Source organism: Micromesistius poutassou (genome assembly GCF_964030765.1).
Source record: "Micromesistius poutassou genome assembly, chromosome: 15".
Lineage (NCBI taxonomy): Eukaryota > Metazoa > Chordata > Actinopteri > Gadiformes > Gadidae > Micromesistius > Micromesistius poutassou.
In genome coordinates this window covers 16668561-16690914 of record NC_140285.1, presented here as the reverse complement: position 1 = coordinate 16690914, position 22354 = coordinate 16668561, and positions in this window count along the sequence as shown.

Sequence of the window (22354 nt, the reverse complement as noted above, 5' to 3'; positions counted from 1 at the left end):
GTTGTCCAATTGCAGAGCATAGTCAATGGCTTTAATCTGATTAAGCTGTGCATGTAAATGTACTGACGCTTGTGGCCGCTGTTGTTCAGTACAAACCAAAGACTGTATAGTAACAACCCTATGCAAAGTACGATCACAATTTTTCATGATGCAATATTAATGTCCACCAGCAGAGGGAGGTACTATCATGACTGTGGAAGCATAGGTTGCGTACCATAAGTGTTCTCACAACCAATAGGAATATATAACACATGTTTTATTCCAATTCGAAATACACTATGCAGTATAACATTTAAAACCAATGCAACTAAATATACTTCATCTGGTATTTAGCCATCAAACACGTAATTCCTAAGTCTAATATTACACTTTATAAAACATACTATTCAGAATGCCTTCAATATAGGACAGAAAGGGTTCAAAATGTTTTGTGTCGACTAGACTGCTTAGTATACACTGTATTATTTTATTACCATGGCCTTCAATGACAGTTAAACAAAATTACCCATATGATTGATTACCCATTTATAATGACCCATATGATATTGGGGCAAGGGCCAGAGCAATTACTGACTACCAAACACAATTCTGTCCTGTTTGCACATGACATGAGTGTGTTGAATGACTTCCACTGCACAACAGCAATCGTGTCTGCTTCCTGTTTCTCTCCCCCCTACATAGGCATATAATGTGTATATAGAGTATATATATATATATATATATATATATATATATATATATATATATATATATATATATATATATATATATATGTGTGTGTGTGTGTGTGTGTGTGTCCATGGAGGGGAACTTGAAAACAGTCTCCCGTGCTTCAGACCTAGGATAAGGTGTTTTGAGATTACAAAGCAAGATGGACCGACAAGCACCTTTTTTTCTTGAACTACCTGAACACTGGGGCGGGTCCCGCATGCATATATACACACATGCATTCATACATAAGCCTACATATATACAGATATATATGCATACAGAACTCTCCAAAATATATAGATAAATGCTTTTCATTAAGACGTGCTTTCTTGAGGGAGAAAGGAGCTGGCATCTGCCTTAAATATACTGTAGTTATGATTACAGACACACCCATGATATTGATAGATACAATTATTATATGGATAACATATATCCATATCCATATATGGACGATACACAAAGCTCCTTTTCCACAGTATTTAGACCCTGTAGACATGTTATACATCAACATGTTGAGCTCCTCACGGTCATGCTCAACTCAATGTTCTAACCAATGGAATTTATACTTATTACAAGAAGTAACTTTAATTGTTGTCCACATAGAAACACAGGAAATCTCAAAATATATTTAAAAAACTGTTTAAAGAATAACACAATTCTCTCAATAAACTATTAGTACTGTTCCCAAAACTCCATACCAGACTCCTGCTATAACAATAATTTAGACTTTACTTACTTCCATACAACACCTTAGAACACCCTAGAACACCATATCTGCTACCGACAACCTAGCAACCACCCAGAACACCCTAGCAACCACCTATAATCTGCATATAATAGCAACCATTTAGAAGACCCTATATACCATCTAGAACAACTTGGCAACCACCCAGATTACTATAGCAACCACCATGAACCCCGATCAACCATCTGGAACACCATAGAAACCCTCTCTAGAACAATCTAGCAACCACCAACTACACCCTGGCAACCACCTTGATACCACCAAAAACATCAAAGCAGAAAGTCTTAGCAACAACCTAGAGCACCATATACCCAACACCCTAGCAACCACCCAAAACACCATGGGAAACCACAGAAAACACCATTGAAACCATCCATAACATCCTAGAAACTACCTAGACCACCCACACAGCCACACAACCATAGTATGTTTTCTCCTTACCCACAGCCATTCACTTGCTCATTCTGCTGCCAAGGGCATGTTACTAACCGCCTGCCTCAGACTTCGTCCACAAATGCCCAGTTCAGACAGAACGCTAGTAGCAGATCTAGCCACAAACCCCCGCGCACAGATTTCAATAGGCCTTAGTCGCGTACTCCAGCCTTGCTGTGCTGCCTCTCCAGCCATTTCAGCATACTTTGCTTTCTTAAGCTCATTGGCTACTTCAACTCTGTCTTCCCAAGGAACTGTACAAGTCCAACCACAATAGCATATCCGGTCTTAGCCTAGTGCTAACAATATGTGGAGGTACAGGCTCCACATGTGGAGGTACAGTTCCCGGGCTCCTCCACTTCTTAGCTGCCCAGCTCTGTGCCTGCCTCTAAGTGGTCTAGCCTTTTCCCCCTGATGTACAAAGTTAATTTGCCTACCCTCTTTACTAGCGGCTGATGAATTAACTCCTCTCCGTTTATCATCAACAGCCGCTGCCAAACATTTCAATACCTGGTTGTGACGCCACGTATACCGCCCCTGGGAGAGACTGCTTGCATCCTGATAGGATATGGCGGCGGCTGCACACACAAGAACATAGTGTGCATGTCTCATCCTCACCAAACCATTGATTTAAGTTCTGGGGAGATGGGAGCACATCATATGTAGCACCTATCATAAATCTGATCCTGCTAGCCTCCATACTCCATAGATCTCTCCATTTTATCTTCTTCTTCTCCACTCCCTCCCAGTTCACCCACTGCCCTTGTTTTGCCTGCAACACTGCCTTAGTACATCTTACAGTCTCCTCCTGTCTATGTATTTCTTCCACTACCATTTTCCTCTTTTCTCCTGCAGAAGCCTTACCCCACAAGGGTTTTCCTGCGTCCCACCCTTAGCCCCCCCGCCCATGCTGAACATGGCCCATGATATCCCTATGCCTAAGCGCTGATTGAGCTTGCTGAACCGCTTGTTTTGGTTTCCATTTCCTCCCTGCGTTAACCGTGGGTGCAACCCTCCTCACCCCTGGGTCCTTGTACTAAGTAATTTCCAGTCTAACCTTAGCGCACTTAAATTCTTCTGTCAGACTAGATATTGGCAACTCTACAATGCCCTTCCCATACAAGGCTACGCTGCTTAGGTAGCATGGGACTCCGAGCCATTTTCTGACAAAAGAGTTTATCATTTTTTCCATCCTTTCTACCTTTGACAGAGGAACTTCATAAACTGTCAATGGCCACATTAGCCAAGGCAATAAAGCAAACTGCAGACACCACAACTTAAGCTTACCTGGCAGCCCTGACTTGTTTATTTTTGCAATGCCTTGCTGTTGCCACCCTGTGGTGTACTGTGCCATAGTAAAACAAAGTTGAATATCCAGAAAGTATGCTTTAACTAGGCTTTTAATGCTACCTGGGATTGTGAAGTAATCAAAGGTCTCCCATAAAAGACTATGTGGTACTGACCCGAAAGCATTAGCCAGATCCCAGAATACAACATGCAGGTCTCTCCTCCTTCGCTAACTGAATTTGGTGCCAAATGGTGGCACTATATGTTACTCCTTCTTTATATCTTCTGAAATGTGACTTTTTGTAGTTACTTACAAAATGCCAGAATAAACCCATCTTTTAGCGGTTCACATACTGTGTGCTTGAACAGCACTATTTGAAGCAGTTACAAAGTGAGAGACAGAGAATAAACAGAAACCGATGATATTGTTAGCAATGAAAACATGCTCAATACGTCATGTCTCCACATTAATATCTGTTTGCAATGTATTTATTTATTGGTTTATAGCCAATTATTATCTAGATCTAGTGAACCAATAAAATAGATGGATTAGCAGACAAGGGCAATGGTTTTTACATCTTCCAACTGAGGTGTGGTGTGTGTGTGTGTGTGTGTGTGTGTGTGTGTGTGTGTGTGTGTGTGTGTGTGTGTGTGTGTGTGTGTGTGTGTGTGTGTGTGTGTGCAGACCACTTGTAAGACCATTCTCCAACACTTATCCAGCAGATCCTCCAGAGAGCAATCTATTGGTTTTCTAAACACTGCTGTTATGTTGGGTTTGCCGTCTCCCTTGAGAGTTGGCTGAACCTTTAAAGTTCAAGTGACCATGTAGCCACCGGATGAGATTAAGTTCTGTTGTTTTTTTCATTTTTCCATCTCAGGGCTCCCTTATTCCAAAGTCCTTGCTGGTGTCTCTCTAGATCGGCAACAGCACCCTTGGACAGATGGGATAATTCTAACCAAAGGAAGGAATTGCCATTCCAGTTATCTTTGCAATGCCAACCACCCCTCATCCTGGGTGAGGTCAATACAGATATTTACCTCCATGCTTTCCATGGACCAGAATGCTGTAACAAGCCCTGTTTTCACTCAGCACATAGCAGGGGGATGACTTTTCAACGACTCATATCTTCTCATCTCTACGGGGAAATACAAACAGATTACTACAAAATGACTGCATAGATCCAATTCAATAAAGCTATTATTCCTCTGGGGAATATTTCAGTGCACATGGACAGTCATGCAATATTTATGTACGTACCTACCTATAGGAGCATTGCAGCGTGTGGCCTGTGTGTCTGCTACACACACCCTCGGGCCTTCCAGAGACAGGCTACCAATCTGTTCTGCCTTCCTGACGGCTGAGTAATGTCTTTAGTGGTCGTTGAGCAGAGATGACAGCGTCTTGACTGTGTTGGCCGGGCAGCATCCGGAGACAAACGTCAGCATTGTAGTCTGCAGGAGTGGGTGGTCTGTGGGTGTTCAGCTAGCCAGCGCTGGTGCTAGAATGCTGGGCCAACACGGTCACGCCATTGGAGGGAATCGAATGAAACAACTGCAGACACAATAAAAAGTCTTCAGAAGTATGAACGTGGTACTTTTGTAGCCTTGGCTGGATCGATATATAAAGATTTGTGCTCAGAAACATCTTACATGTGAAACGTTTTGTTGATTAGTTTTTTGTTTAGACTGTCACTTCAACATGATACAATGTCAACAGCTGTCAGGTCAATGTTTTGTTGAATTTCTTGTGGCAGATATTACGTTTTCCAAGACAAAATATTAAATTATTTGTATTCGTATTCTTATGTAATGTAGGAGATATAGCTGTATATATGTATCCTCTTTTTGAATCCACATTGAAACATCAAACAGGACCCAGCAGGGGTTCTGAAAGGTGATGACATTAGTGTGAGCTGGATGGGTATGGTCTGGTGATGTGTGAGTGTGCTTGCGTCCGGGTATGTGTGTGGGTGAGTGTATGTGTGTGTGTGTGAGTATATGTGAGTAAGTGTGAGTTGAGGCTGGTCAGACATGGTATGTAATGTGAAAGATAAGACACCTCTTTTAATTAGATGAGGCGTACTGACGGCAGTAAAGTGATATTGTCTTTAGAGGCCTTCTGTTGGGCTGTTGTGACACACTGCAGTGTCTAAGGCTGACTCACTGAGTCTGAAGGTGTCACTACACCTCCTTGTCTCGGAAACCTCCATTTCAATCAGCAGAATCCATCTCATTTCACGGTCATCCAGTATTCTGTATCAAACCTCCACTCGAGTAAAGGATGAATCACAGGTCAACATTCTGACTCATATATTCATTCTGACTCATATTCTGACTCATTGTATCCTTATAGTATATAAGGATACAATGAGTCAGAATATGAGTCAGAATGAATATGAGTCAGAATGGCCCTAATTAACCAATCAAGTCAAGTATTTAACAAAGTCTTCTTATAACCTTATCTTGCATCCTATTGTATCCTTATAGTATATAAGGATACAATAGGATGCAAGATAAGGTTATAAGAAGACTTTGTTAAATACTTGACTCTGATTGGTTAATTAGGGCCTTCAGAGTTGGTTATTTCTGTAAAACAGACAGCTTTTATGAATATGAGGCTGTTGCCTCATATAATAATATGGGGCTGTTGCCTCATATGGATGGATGTACATAAGTGTGATCAGGGTGTACATAAGTGTGATCAGGGTGTACATAAGTGTGATCAGGGTGTACATTAGTGTGATCAGGGTGTACATAAGTGTGATCAGGATGTACATCTGTGTGATCAGGGTGTAGGATACTATAGGATAGTATATGATACTAAAGGATACTATAGGATATATACTATAGGGCAGAGGTCTCCAACAGGTAGCTTGTGACCTACCGGTAGCTTGTGAGCCCTCAATAAGTAGCTCGCTGAGCAAATCCAAAATATAAACAATGAAAAGAAAGAAAATAAAAATAATCTACCCTATGAATAAACAAAACCTCAATCATAGCGAATTCTTTCTATTTCCTACAACTCTATATCTATCTAACCCCTCCCCCACAACGAATATCAACCAATCACGTTTGAGTAGGCTAACAGGACCGCAAGCTGGCAGCTAAAGCTAAAATTTCCGAACCGAACATGAACACTACCGAACAAGTGTGGATTTAATTTTAACGTGACTGAAGCCAGATACATCATACAAAATGAGTGAGGCAGGGCCATTGAAAAACAAACCGAAGGCGTATAGTGTGTGGTGAAGTGTCGCTCCGCGTTGCCTTTCTTCCTGACTGCAACGCTCGTCCCGCAAATCAAGCACACACACTTGTCTTTTACACGTGTGAATAAATATTCAGTCTCCCACTCTTGATGTGCTAATATACACTGCAAAAACAAAACAAAAATACGGGGAGTAGAAGTAGCTTGCGACTTGTTTTATTTTTTGAAAGTAGCTCTCATCCTAAAAAAGGTTGGAGACCCCTGCTATAGGGTGCTATAGGGTACTATAGGATACTATAGGATACTATAGGGTGCTATAGGGTACTATAGGATACTATAGGATACTATAGGGTACTACAGGATACTATTGGGTATTATATAAGGATACTATAAAACACTGAAACATGCTAAAGGATAATATTTAAGAATATGAACGGATAGCATAATATAAGGATAACTCTCAATAAGACTGCTTTGGGTATACATTAATTTTGGTAAATGCGCCCATATTTTATTCAGATTTATTTTATAATTATGCCCATGTGTAGCAGTTTCATTTTCTTTACATTTAATTAAATCATCTGATCTGATATCAGATATCGATCAGATGTAAAAAACGAAAAGAGAAAAGTAAAGAGAGCAAAACTAATTGTGGCCATTTTGCAGGTTAAATAACAAGGATATAATAACCTAAAATACTATTTCATAAACGGGTCAAGTTTATATGGTCAGTAGAATGGACAGCGATGGATGACACTCACACATTATAAATTTTATAACATTTATAATCTAGGTTTTTTCTACATGTCTTATCAGCCAAACATCCTTTACATTTATCACAATCATCGGCCAAGCAGACAGACTCCCCCCACAAACACACACACACACACCAAGTGAGCTGGAATTAAAGGCTATGGTTGTGTGCACGGAGTCCTTGCAATCGTGTTTCATAAGAACCGCAAGTCCGCCCGGCCACTCACACCCACATCAGTTCCCTCCTCAAACACCATTTATAATTTTGAGAGAGCAATTTACCCTGGTGTCTAGCGTGAGAGACATGGTACCAGCTGTGTTTACCAGGACTCTGTGTGTTATGAACCTAATCACTTTACCAGCCCCCCCCCTGCCTGTTATGGATGGCACTTGTCACTTAGGAAGAAACGCCCTGGGCCTGCTAGGGTGTGTGTGCGTGTGTGTGTGTGTGTGTGTGTGTGTGTGTTGTGTGTGTGTGTGTGTGTGTGTGTGTGTGTGTGTGTGTGTGTGTGTGTGTGTGTGTGTGTGTGTATGCGAGTGTGTGTGTGTGTGTGTCCATAACTCTATGGGAGAGCACACGGCGGGGGACCTTTGTCTCATGAATAACGACCACAATGACATTTAGGTTTATATTAGAGGGTTATGATAATGCAGTACAGCAAACCAACCAAATGCTTAATTGATGCACAAAGAGTACATGTCCCCACAGAGTACACATACTATCAACACAGAGTAAGTGTACTATCCAAATGATCCAAATGAATGTACATTCCAGCTAAGGTCATATGTTCTTCTCAAGCCTCATTGCTGTAATATACTGTAATATACTTGTTATTTTGCTAACGCGATGGACCTGGCTGACTACTTGCTTAATCCAAAATTACAGTTTATTTATTTTCATGTACATGTCAGCAGTCTCTCATTACAAGTCATTTACCAGTGTGATACAATTCTCCCATCTCTTCAGCCATATGAAAGGTATGCTCACTTTAACAAGCTGCACCCACTGCTTGTTGTTTAGCATTGCCCTAGCTAGAGAAACACCCTCCCTTATTCTGTCACAGTGAATCACTGGCTGACCACTCTAATTATGAAAGCAATATCCAGTCTTTTCTCAAAGGATACGCGGCCAGAGGATTGGGTGAATAGACCATGAATAATGAGTTTTTATTGACTTGGTCTCATGTGAAAAGAGACAAAGTGAAGCAGAAAACAAGCCAGGGGTCATTTATGAAGAAACATGTTTATTGTCTTTAATATTGGTTTATCCCACCACAAATATTGTTCATTAACTGATAATGTCGTAATAGCAATGGAGATTATATGTCAACATTAATAATAGCCAAAATAATCAAACGCAGCTGAAGAAATCAAACAACGATAACTATAATACCAATCACATCATGCATATGTAAAAACCTTGCAAATATCTTGTGCAAACCCTAATGACCAAATAAGCCAATTCATAACAAAGGACCTAATGAGCTCCCCCAGGAAATGATGACCATAATTGGTACTAAAAAGAACTTGGACGAAATTATATGGTCCGGTATCAGTCGGCTTCCTACTTGCTTTTCCGGCCCTGGGACATCTTTCTGATATAAGTGATACTTTGTAATCTTTCAGATATTTCTTGCTAAAATTTGTAACTTCTCAGATGTTAGTAATGATAATATTCTGTATTTAAAATTGTTTTGTATTGGTTTTGTTTGCTGTGATGGCTACACTTGTAGGTTCTTTACATAAAAGCACATAGCAGGATACGTGTATACATATATATATATATATATATATATATATATATATATATATATATATATATATATATATATAATACGTCAACAGATTACATTTTAAATTATGTTGTCTTATTCAATCCGTTGGCATATAACACATTACAAAGGTTTTAGTTTTCCAATTATCCGATGGAAAGCATATATAAAACACCTCAGTCCCCATCATTTCACAGTTGTAACTGCTTGGACACAGTTATATGAGACATTGGTCAGGATGGGTTGCAGGCAATTTAACAGAGCAGATGTGGATGTTGATAGTATGCTGTTTATTGCTCATGCATAACCTAGCAAAGAGCGCCTTTAAACATTGTAGCTTGCTAGCACCTCATACTCTTAAATGAATCTTGTTAATCTCCACTAGTTATCTTTCTGATACTAACTAGCTATGACACCTTCATGTGCAGGAGGAGGAGACAAGGTGTTGCCCCATGAGTGCATGTTTGTTGATGTAGGATATAAACACTCAAGGCATTAGAAACCCATCTGTCTTCCAGCTTTCCCTCATTATTTTAGATCAAACTGAAATTATTGGATTTGACACTCTGACATTGTTTTATTTAACAGTTATTGGCCAAGCAAGCTTGCATCATACAATATATGTATATAATGACTTGAACCAAGAACACATCTATCTGTTTATGTCAATATTCTAATTGTCGAGTCACCTTTAGACAGATAATGATCTCACTGATTCAGCTTTATCAACCTAATAGTACAACTAGCAAATATTCTAGCAAATGCTATAAAATCACCTACGATGGATAGAGTTAGTATACCCCTCATTGCCATACAATAAATTATAGACAAATGGCATCCATGGAATTGCAATTATAGACTAAAAGTAAATCAAACTAAAATAACATACAGAATGAAAAAAATCCTATTGACATTTCTGTCACTGCTTTTCTGTCATAAAGTCATAGTCATATTTCAAATTCTTGAAGTGGAGGGAGTAGTGAAGAGGAGGGAACACAGATGAAAAGTCTGATTGCATTCATTGTATCAGGGCGATTACAAACAACAGTATGCACTACATCACTGCACCAGATAGGGTCACTGGGGGAACTGATTGCTGCTGTTGGAAACAAGATTCTGATGTCAGATCTTTATGAGCGACACACAGCCTTCTCCCTTGGATGGTGGCCTATTAACAGCCAAAGCGGTTGCTACCAGGAACAAACTCTCCCTGCCAGAGTCAGACAGAGTATGAAAGAGTATGAAAAGTGGCAGCAGAATGGGTTATTTTCTGTGAATTGGTTTGTGGGTTAAAAAAACAACAGCACAGAAAAGCATCAGATTGGATAGTAGCAAAAAATAGAAGTCGTGAAGAGTTTTTAACTCCAAAATATTCTGGATCTTTCTTGGGGTTGTAAAACACGGGGAATACATTCTGCATCAAGAATGTGTCCCGCAGACTGACAACATATACATTTATGATGTTGACTCTAGGCTCCTGCCATACAGATAAACCATTCATGGACAATGAGATGGCTCCTATTGCACGGCCCTAAGCATGAAATGATATGTTACTGATAATATTAACATGATATTTATTATTTAAAATATTGATTCATTGATTCAATGGAGGGTGACGTAGCTTGTTAGGAAGTGTGTTTCATGTACTCATCCATGTTCACACATCTTCATCACATTTCACATACCTCAAGAGTGACACTGTCGCTGTTCCAGTCCAACCTGTGTCTATACACTATATTCTATATGATATCTGACCTCTCATAACCCCACCTCTATTCACATCTAGTTATATTGTATATAGCTAACCTCTCTTAACCCCACGGCCTCCGAGCTCAGATGTACTTTCTCATCTGAATCGAGTCCAGTCATTGGTAACCGTTCCTTTGACAGTCTCTCCACGGGTAAATAATGAGGTAAATACAGAAAAACTACAGCTGAAATACTAAGAAGAACCTTGACATTTACCCATCCCCTTAACTAGGTAAAGTGTAGTTGTGACGTGCATTTTAGGTTGGTAATAACTCATCTGGCTTATCTATAATTGATTTAATTTGAACTGTTTACTTCCTCAGACACTAGGCAACAAATACTTAGAAACATCTCCTCCATTACCCGTCAATTCAAGGTAATATTGTAATTATCCAAGCTTTATGTTGGTACCAGGCCAATGTTAATTATATACTATCTAAATAGTTATGGTTCATGGCTTCACCCATATATAATGGGTTTATTAGATTCAATACTTACCAGGTAACAACCTCCACAGGGGATTTTCTTCTATTGTCCTGGTACATCTTCTTAAACACTGGGTACGTTCTTGCAGATGTTTTTTACAATTGACTCAGAAGGTAAGCTGAAGCTGTACTGTAAAAGGAAGCCTTGTTTGAGTCCATATTATAACCATGTTCTTACCATGTTCCTTGTTGTAGAGATGTTGTTCCATTGTCCATGTGGCCATTGGCCATGTGATGACAGCCATGTACAACATGCAAGATTGAGAGCTCAATTGGAGCACAGACAGAGGAATTGGCGTGGGACTGTACTTTTCCATGTAGTACATCAATGTTTGTCAAACGGCATGGAGGGTCAATGAACAAATACATATCTTACACACCCACCCAAGACTTCCTCTGTCTCATAGTAACATATATATTTTTTATTTTTTGCAACGTTTTTGAAATACAAGGTCATCAACATCTGCTTGTATTGTGTTATGGTTCTTGAACAGTGGACCTACTAAATAGTGTATTGGTGAACAGTAGTTGAATAGTAGGCCTACTAAACAATGTCATAGCAAACAGTATTAGGACAGTAGTCCTACATGCAAGTAAAATATTGAAGATAAATGTAAGAAACATTAAATAAACCACAGACCAGAGAAGGTACTAAACCTAAAAGCACATAAGTGATGCTAGAGACTACAGAAAGTACTAAAGCTTACATTAAATAAGCCATGCTAGAGAATACAGAAGGCAAACCGAACATTACATAAGCAATGCCAGATACTAGAGTAAGTACTAAACCTAACATTACACAAGCCATGCTAGAGACTAGATAAACTAACATTACAGAAGCAATGCCAAATGCTAGAGAAAGAAAAGCTTACATTAAATAAGCCATGTTAGAGAAAGTAAACCTAACATTAAATAAGCTATGCTAGAGACTACAGAAAGTAAAGCTCACATTCAATAAGTGATATCAAAGATAAGATAAAGAACTATAACTAACATTACATAAGATATGCTAAAGACCAGAAAAGTACTTAAACCTAAACCATGCTAGAAACTAGAGGCAGCACTAAACCTAACAATAAATAATCCATGCTAGAGACTAGAGGAAGTATAATGTAGAATGCTTGCACTAACATACAGATTCAGTCCCGATACACACACAAACTTTTAAACGTTAAAATGTGCCACCGGTTATAACTAGAAGTTAATTATATATTTTAGACATCTGAAGCATTTAACAGAAGCATGCAGTCTCCCTACCTAGAACCATGGCTTTATGTGAAGCTGCTATTGATTCAAATATTCCTTGATATTTGCACATCAATTGAGGTCAGCAAGAAGGCAGTTGTGTTAGGACTCCACTGATTTCTGAAATGTGTGTTTCCTTTACATGTGGATACCATTTAAACAAGATAATTCACTGTAATACATTTTGAATTGTGAAACAAGAATGAACATGAAATTCCCCTACAAGTTAGGACATAGGCTGTGTGGTTATCTGCTGAATGCAAAGCCCATGTCTGTCGTCAACAATCCAGCAGGGTTGGTCTTTTTAAAGCCTTCAGTGAGGGTGTGTGATGCAAACTGTGGGTACATTCAAATGTACCCACCAACCAAACCAGTTGGTTTGGAAGTGTCGTCTATGTGCCTTTCGGAACAACAAAACCAGTTAGGCTAGTGACAATGCCCCCCAAATTCTGAGATACCCCTACCGGAGGTAGAACTAAACCCAACAATGTTTTTTCTCATCTCTAAGGTCTCCCATACATGAAAGTGATTCTTGGCTAAAATATTTTTACTGCTAAGATTGTGAAATTGACAGATATTGTTATATACCTCCAAACAAAAAAAGGCCTAAAATATAGCCTGTCCGTATGGGAGTTAAGACATATAAACTAATGCAGAATGATAACACAAGCTCTGAGAGCTTTGAGACTTGGCAAGTTTGTAGCCAGGGAGTCACTTCACCTACTGGAAAAACCTGGATGTGAATATCTTGATGTATGAAGTAGATGGAGACCTATAAACACATACCTAAAATAAGCGGACAGTGAAAAAAATGATTTCTATGCAGAATGTTATCATTTACTTTGTAGTTGCTTTGCCAGGCATTATCATAGGAACACATAAGATGGCTTGTTGGAAAGGTGGGATTGTGCTGAATCCAGCAATACCAAACATGTATATATGGTAAGAACAATGAAGATGGTATCTCACTCAATGTATGAGGTGTCCGGATGAAAGAAAATGAAACTCTGATATAAAAGTCCAAAGCTGCAAATTGCAAATTAAGTAAGAGGTTAGTGCTGCTCTATACTACACATTTAATAATGACACAAATAATATAGCACATTGTATATACACTGTATATATCTATACATATGGAAACAAAGACTGAAATTGAAAGATGACACTTTTACAGTGACTACTTGTACTGTCCTCGAAACTCATAAAATGGCTTATTGGAAGGATGTCGTTGCGCTAAATCCAGCCAACCAAATATAAAAATATAATATAAATATATAATATATATAATATAAAATAAACCATGCAATCATTCATAATTAGATGTTTTAGCTGTCCCAAATGAAAGAACTCATTGCATTGCAATGTGCTGTAGTGTCCTATCTGAGGTGAGTCTAGTTAAGGCTTAGGGCCTGGCAATAGCACACACAAGAGACCAGGAGTCAGGATTGCAGTTTGGCATTGATGAGCCTTTTAATAAAACTATTACTTAAACTATAACATTTCATTGTCACTCATCCACATCATCATCAGTGACAAAATGAGTCACATTTGGACAGTCTGGAAAAGAGCAAGAGCAAAACTCAGTGCAAGTCAATCCCACTGCAAGACACTGGCATTTGGTGGTATCATTGCATTTTCCATCTTTACAGTACAGATGGGTGATGTCTCTGACTTCTTTAGGTGCTGGTTCCTTCTGGAACATCACAGGTTCAATGGACCCATCTTCTCTGAGCTTCCATCCTCTACCAACTGGGTTCCAGAGATGAGGCCTGGCCAGGTGGCTGTGACGCCACACTGCTGTTTGATACAAGGCTCTCAACACATGTTGCTGGAAGGCATCTTCTGTTGGAGGTAGATTTGCTGCAGATGAATCTGTGGTAGATGCAAGTGTGTACCTCAGCTCATCCAGATTGGTGCAAAGATGTCCATCCACCCTTTTCTTTTGGCCATACAGGAGCAGGGCATATTTTCTTGCCACAGGCAAAGCTTCTTGCAGGCTTCCAGAAAGTCCAAACTTAGTCATTTCCTTCAGCTCACTCAGATGGGACTTCAGTCTTGTGAAGGCAGTGGTCTTCCCAATTCTGTATAAGCTGCTTGTTGTATCGCAACCTGTGAGGGCATGGCATGCAGGCAAACAATCACAAAGAACCGGTCCAAGCTTCTGAGTGATTGAACAGACTGGGATGAATCTTTCCTTCAGGCCATGTCCAGAGTGCATGAAAACTGCAGAGGATCCAAACATTCCTTTGCTTGTATAGTAGATCAGCAAAACCAGCACATCTGTGTCATCACATTTGACTATTAGACGAGAATGTGACCTTGCAAGGTGTATTGCATGTAACACCAGTCTCGTATCTGCCTCCTCCTGGTCACTGTAAAGCTCTGTCAAATTGTCGATGCCTGACTTCCTAACCCTCTTTACTTCCTCACCATTATCAAATCCACCAGCCAAGATAACTGTGTTCTCTGAAGAGAGTCTCATCGGCCCAGTACTTGTGATGTAGTTACTCACAAAGCTACATAGAGCAGCCTTGTTTCCACTGATCTTAAGGTATTTCCTATAGTTTGGAACACTTGCTTGTCCTGTGATGATATGTGTTCGTGTGGTTTGAATGGTGCCTCTTCTTTGCCTCTCTAGATCTTTGACTGAGTGTTGATGGTCATATCTGTCAAACACTACAACAACACAGCTGATGCCTTCCTTTCCCATTAACATTGTGATCTTTTTCCAGACACACTCGGCCAGGTCGTTGAATGTTTGAAAGGCTGAATCATGGAGAGTCTGTATGAGAGCCATGCCATCGATGATGTATGCTGATGGTACATCAACATTTGGCAGCTGCTGTGACTCTTCAACAACAGCCTCCAGTTTCTTGGCAAGGTCAGCTTTACTTGTCTTCCTCATGCTTCCATCATCATAAAACAAAGAGGGCGGGACAGCTGCGAGTTCGTGAGACATCACAGTTTCCATGGACACCTCTCGCTGCTTGGAAACAGCCAGTAACCTTCGAAAGAGCACATCTGAGTCCATGTGAACCTGTCTAGACTGGACTCCAACTGATGTTTTCATATCCTTGAAGGTTGCACAGTGGTTTCTTTTCTCAGGCTCCCAGAAGCTCTTTGTTCTTTTTGATTTTGCCAGACGTTCTTCAATAAAGACGGCATTCTGCTTTGCACCATCTTGGAGGAAGTTTGAGAGCCCTTTTGCAACCTTCTCAGATGCAACCTGACCACTTGCAATATTGATCAATTCCTCAGGAATGCTTTCAAGATCAAAAGGATTCTGTCTCTGCTCCACAGCTTCCATTATCTTCTGTATGTCTCTCTCGTCTCTTTCCGTTCTGGATGCTCCATGCTCCTGGTGTACTTTTTGGCCCTTTGCATCAGTGTCACAAAGCTCTTTCATGGCATCCACATACGCTGTGGTCACATGTCTTGTCATCAGCCATCTTGTGAGAGCTCCCTTTCGCAATGTAAAACCAACAACTCCACCCTGACTCTTGCCTTCACGATTAATGGTTTGCTCCAGTGCCTGATCAGATGCCACACAGTTGAAGCTTCGATGCTCAGACCGGCGAACAACAAACCCACCTTGCTGCATGAATGTGTATGCTTCTGGTTGTTCATGTTCAAGGGCTTTCATTTCTGCAACATAGACAGGCATGTACTTGGAATAATTGGTCCTTCCAGCAGCTCTGAACCAAGGCATAACTTCACACATGCAATTCAGGTGAAGTTGAAAGTCAGCTTCGCGTTCTGAACGAAGGATCCGTAGCAACAGATCAGCACCATTTAGGAACATTATCCAGTATCCAAATGTTGCTGATTGCTTAACTCCCTCATTTGTGAACTTCTGGATTTTCTTCTGAATCTCATGGAGTTCAGTCTCCACCTCACCGATGAACTGTTGAGCAGTGGCCTTGTCATTACCATGAAATGCATGCTGTACATCTCGTAGGAGTTGCTCTTGTTCTTCAGTCATTGCACATTGGCCTTGTTTTTCAAGCCATGATTGCATAGCTTTCCAGAAGAGCCTGAACAGAGCCTCAGAGGCTAGCTTTATGCTCCTTACTCCTCTTGCCAGCTGTTTCCCTTGAAGCATCTGTCGAGCTGTTCCCTCTGCATACACATCTGACTCAGTAAGTATGTCAAAGAGTCCACCATCGCCATACAGCTTTCCGATGCTTGCCAGGTAAGCCATCGTGATATGCATACCTCCCAGTCTCATTGTGATCTTTCCTTGTAAAGGAAGTGGTTTGCTCCACATTATCTGTTGTGCTTTACTATAAATAGCAAGGTCTGCAGTCACAAGAATATGGTCCTGTCCCAGGTCTGCAGCAAGCTGTACAAGTCTTATCAAAGATGTATAGATGGTGGACAATTCTGAGGGTGATTCTCTTATGAAGGGCATGTAGAGTACACTGGCTACTGAACAAGCAGTGTCTGACGTGAAGGCATTGAATGCAGACCATGAAGGGACATGCTGCTGATTCTCAATTACATTTCGGGACAGCTTCCATACCAGATCTCTGTCTTCAGCTGCTTTAGAGACTGTTGTGTTTGTGTTTAGTAACTCAGGAAGTTCAGGTGGTTCTGGTCGCTTTGTTGATTTGATGTATCTGTCAATTGAAATGAGAGGATAATCTTGTGATCATATGCATTGAATATTATATCACTTTAAAACTTCACAGCATACATTCACTTCACTATTAAACATTTCATCCACCCATTATCTTTTTAGCAGTGCATGTGAATAAGTGGATACCATAACATTAAAACATAAAAATAGATTTAAAAAAAATGTCAATGTCAAAAATAAGTACCTGTGAAGTGTATCTCCATTCAGGTCGAATGTGTTTAAGGTGGTGAGGGACCTCTCTGGAACCCGTGCTAGGCATGTATCTGCTGTGGAGACTTGGCCTCTTCGGAACACAACAGAAGCCATAGCATGAGTTGTATGCTTCCCATCCAGGGTATCTTCATTTTGGTCAAAGTTGTCGATGGCTGCATCAACAATTCCATGTTCAGCGACTCCAGTGAGGCCTGTTGGGATGTAGACACCTCTTTCTGTCCTTGATATCTGGTCTGCTGCCACAGATGTGAGGAAATGCCTAACCTCTGTATAGGAAACACAGTGCCCCATTGCACTGAGCTCATCGATGAGTGTCTTACTACCAAACTCATGATGAATCAAAATGGCGAGTCCCAGTGTGATTGGCGTATGGATGTGACGGCTCTGCCCAATGAGATCATGACAGATTGCTATCACACACAGATTGTCCTTCGAAGCTGGGTCATCATCACATGTTTGGTAACCTCTGTGGGCACGTGAATCTACACACCAGTTCACAAAATCATACAGGGTGTTTGGTACATACTTGCTGCATTGACAACGTGATAGACGATCACTGCTGACATATGATTTACTGTCATGCTCTACCTGCTCCATGCTTTTCCTCAATATGTCTGCAGCCCTGTGTAATAATTGAGTTTCAGAAAGACTCTGACTTGTCTCTGGAAGTGTTGTCTCATAGTCTTCTGTATGTTCTTCAGTCTTTTCTCTGAGTAGAGCAGCTTCCCTCAGTGCACAACCTACAGTCATAGTCTCCGAACACACCAGATCTGACTTTCCTGGACGTGGAACAAATACCAGCCTGTCTTTGTAATGCTGCATCAGCTTTCCCTTTAGTTTCCAGGATCTGTATTTCTTGTGTTGGACCGTGGACACATCTTCCTCAGAAATGCTCATTAGTATGTCATCGTAGCTATCAGTCAAATAGTTGAGAGTTTGAACTTTCATATCCTTGGACAACACTGTTTTATCAATTTCTTCAGTTAGCTTGATAAAGGCTTTGTCATAGACATTTGTCTGCTTCTTTTCAGATTCTTTTCTTCGTCTGGCAGCTACTATATTTCGTTCAGAGATGTAGTGTGCAAGACACTTTTTATGGTATTTAGCATCATATGCAAAGAGATCTGGGCATGAAAGAATCCGAAGATGTACATCTTCATCAAGCCTTTCAGAAGCTGCATGAAGGACCTTTTCTCTGGTGCTCGTGCCTGTACCAGTTGAAATGGCTGTCAGATGTTCTGGTCTAGTGCTGGCCTTCTCACAAATGAAACAATCTCTCCGTATGTTAAATGATGCTGTATCAGACCTACTCAGCCTTCTTGGCACAGATGTGCTCTCACTCTCAACATCTGCAACTTGCTGCTCACTGTTTTTTTTCTTGCAGTAGTTTGCTCTACATGATACATGATATGACACTTTAATTTTGGCTGAAAGTATGTCATCTCTATATGGAGCAAGGTTTTTATGGACATCATCATCTCTCTGCTGAGCAAGAGTAAGTATGCGTTGGAGGCCTTCTACTGTGGGGTTTTGGACATAGGGATCTTTTTTCTTGCCCTTTTCAAAATGATTCCCACAAATGATACAAAGATTTGGATCCAATGTCTGTAAGACATCCTCCATAATTCAACAGACTAGGAAAAAGGGAAAATAATATACATTTTAGAATTAGAATTTTTATAATAAAATGTTAAATTACACATTCACTCTAGGGCTGAACGATTTCAGGAAAAGATCTAATTGCGATTTTTCTGGTAGATATTGCACATCTATTCTGTAAACAAGGGGTGTCAAACTCAAGGGGGGGGGGGGGGGGAGTTGACGCGCCAGGGTTACCGCGCCAAGACGCGCGTCAACGCGTTAACGCTGAAATGCGATATGCCGGCGGGCCAATTGCTTTACATTAATTGGGGACATTACATTATAACAGGGTCCGCGGTCGGAATTGTTGACGGGGGGAGACTTTTCACCGGACTTTTTCGTCATGCACTCGTCGTGCAAATGCTTGTGGTGATTTCTCAAGTGCCGGTATAAATAGTTGACAACAGATCTCGGGTCAGTCAGGAACACGGAAGAAACCGCGGCTTTGGCGATCACGAGATCGCGTTGTCTGAAATCTCAATTTCGATCAGAAAACGATAAATCGTTCAGCCCTAAAATAATATAATAACATAATATAAACATAAACATAATAAAAACATAACATAACATAATAATATAATTCACTCTACAGTTTTGTTGCTAGCAGAAAGAATGGTGCTAATTCAGAGGGCTAAGCACTTTCTTAGCTAGGCTATTTAACTACTTGTATGATTCTAGGTCAGCCTTTTGACATGAAATGTAATGATTGTAATGCAATGATTTACCTGTCAGTTTAGGAAAATATCCATGAAGACAATGATGTAGCTAGCTTCATCATTGGTCAAAGGTCTTCTATTTCTAATTCAACCACATCAAAGGTCACATCAAAGGTCACATCAAGGGGGTAGTGGGTTCTACTGCCCACTTCTGGTCTGGAGAGACCAAAGCTGCCAACATTATTTGCCATTATTCAGTAATTACTTGACTACAAAGAAATTCAAGTGGATGTAAATATTTTGATATAGGTGTTCCTTTCAATTATAACCTGATTCAATTGGATCTTTCTTTCCGTATGAACTATATAATACAATGTGCCATATTAAAAATATAATCATTAAATGTATTATAATATACAGCAGCACTTACCTCATGTAAGTTAATTTGCAGTATTATTGAATTTATCAAAATTCCTCTGACCACTGATATTGGGAATTGGACTGGTTTAATTTTCTTTCATTTTCATCTTCTTTCATCCGGACACCTCATACATTGAGTGAGATACCATCTTCATTGTTCTTACCATATATACATGTTTGGTATTGCTGGATTCAGCACAATCCCACCTTTCCAACAAGCCATCTTATGTGTTCCTATGATAATGCCTGGCAAAGCAACTACAAAGTAAATGATAACATTCTGCATAGAAATCATTTTTTTCACTGTCCGCTTATTTTAGGTATGTGTTTATAGGTCTCCATCTACTTCATACATCAAGATATTCACATCCAGGTTTTTCCAGTAGGTGAAGTGACTCCCTGGCTACAAACTTGCCAAGTCTCAAAGCTCTCAGAACTTGTGTTATCATTCTGCATTAGTTTATATGTCTTAACTCCCATACGGACAGGCTATATTTTAGGCCTTTTTTTGTTTGGAGGTATATAACAATATCTGTCAATTTCACAATCTTAGCAGTAAAAATATTTTAGCCAAGAATCACTTTCATGTATGGGAGACCTTAGAGATGAGGAAAAACATTGTTGGGTTTAGTTCTACCTCCGGTAGGGGTATCTCAAAAACTAAAGCCCTTTCTGACTGTTTGTCACTAGCCTAAGTTCCTCTTTCCCCCATATGGGTTTGTAATCAGTAGCCCCCGATGTTTTAGAGACCTCAGTAAACAGCCCTGATATTCTGAGACCTCAGCCTTCAATATATGGCCCTGATGCTCTTGAATCCGCAGAGCGAGGTCTTGCTTTGATAATCAACATTCATCAATAATGTAAAAATGGAATTAATGACTTCCTCATCTCTGTTAGATCTCTCCCTCCCACCCCCTGCCCTGCAATGGACAAATATGATAATAACAGTTCATCACTAAAACATTTTCAGCTTTAACCTTTTGAAATTAGCTGTTTAGATATAGCAATAGGTGAGAAGTACTACTGTTGTTGTCCTCCCGCTCGCTCCTCTTTCAGTCCCTTGGGGACCGAGAGTTGGTGGAATCCATGGTGTTCCACTGCAGACCTCTCCAACTTCAAATGGCTGTAATATACATGATCCCATTGTAAAAATATTGATTATATTATATAACTACATGCTCTTATTGTAAAATCATACTTTATATTATTAACAATCATGCTCTCTGCATTGTAAATAGAAAATGCATTGCTGCATCACAGTGGGTGTTATGTCATAAACCACTAGGGTACTTGGATAGGACAGAATATTGTGATTCATGATAAAGATGCCATATCCTAAATGATTTATTAAAGCTGTAGTTTGTGTTTTGGCAAATCCTCCTTGTTGCTCAGAGCTGTCTTCATCAACAGATCAAACAGATCTATTTCCAGAACAAGTTGCAAGATAGACGGTCAGCATTGACACCTGTCAGAGCAATTTAGGAGAGAAGACCATCTTACAATTTCAGACCTTTTAAATTACCAGTGGACACACACAGTTATTCTGCGATCTATGGTATGAATATTTGTCTGTCGAGATTATTTGGACATCCAAAGAAAGACTATTTGTAATTAATTTGGCTCTCCAAAATGGTTAAATAGGATAGGCATATTATCTGGCTTCATCCTGGTCTCACATTATTGTGATGTTGTTCATGCCTTACCTAATTCGATGTTGTCATTAGAATGCATATACGTTTCTGATATGAGCAACCGTGTATTTAGCAGCACAATTGTCAATTGTCTTACATCCACACACAGCATCGATTTCCCCAAGTACAGCTGTAGTTGTAGTCATTGTAGCAAAAAACAATTACAGTAATGTGTCATGCAACCCACCAAACATTTGGACAGGCAGCATCAATGTCACATCGGTCATGAAGGTTGGATGTGAGCCATGAAGTTTGGCTTGACATTGATTTGAAGGTATTATGTCATTGTCTTTGACCCAAAGTGGAAGGAAATCCAGACATTACATACATATAATGCTCCCTATCCTCGGAAGTCCCGCCCCCTCCCATTCCAGGGGCGTTCTATTTAGAGACTTATATGTTGACTACTAACCATGTAAATAGTGTTGTAAATAAACTTCCAAAGCTTTTCAATTCTTATTTGGTGTTTTATTGGTCCTTAATGTGCAAAGTAAACAAGGTACAAAGTAAATAAGGTGCAAAGTCAAACAAAATTATTTTGTTTGAGGACCAATCACAGCGCTATCCGTCTCTGTTGCATCGACGGATAGTTAAAGAATATTTGATGCGCACATAGAACTACGGAGAGCTACGGAGAGGGTCTCCGACAGGGTCTCAGACGACGGAGAGGGCTCTCCGTGTCTACGTACAGCACTTTACGGAGGAGT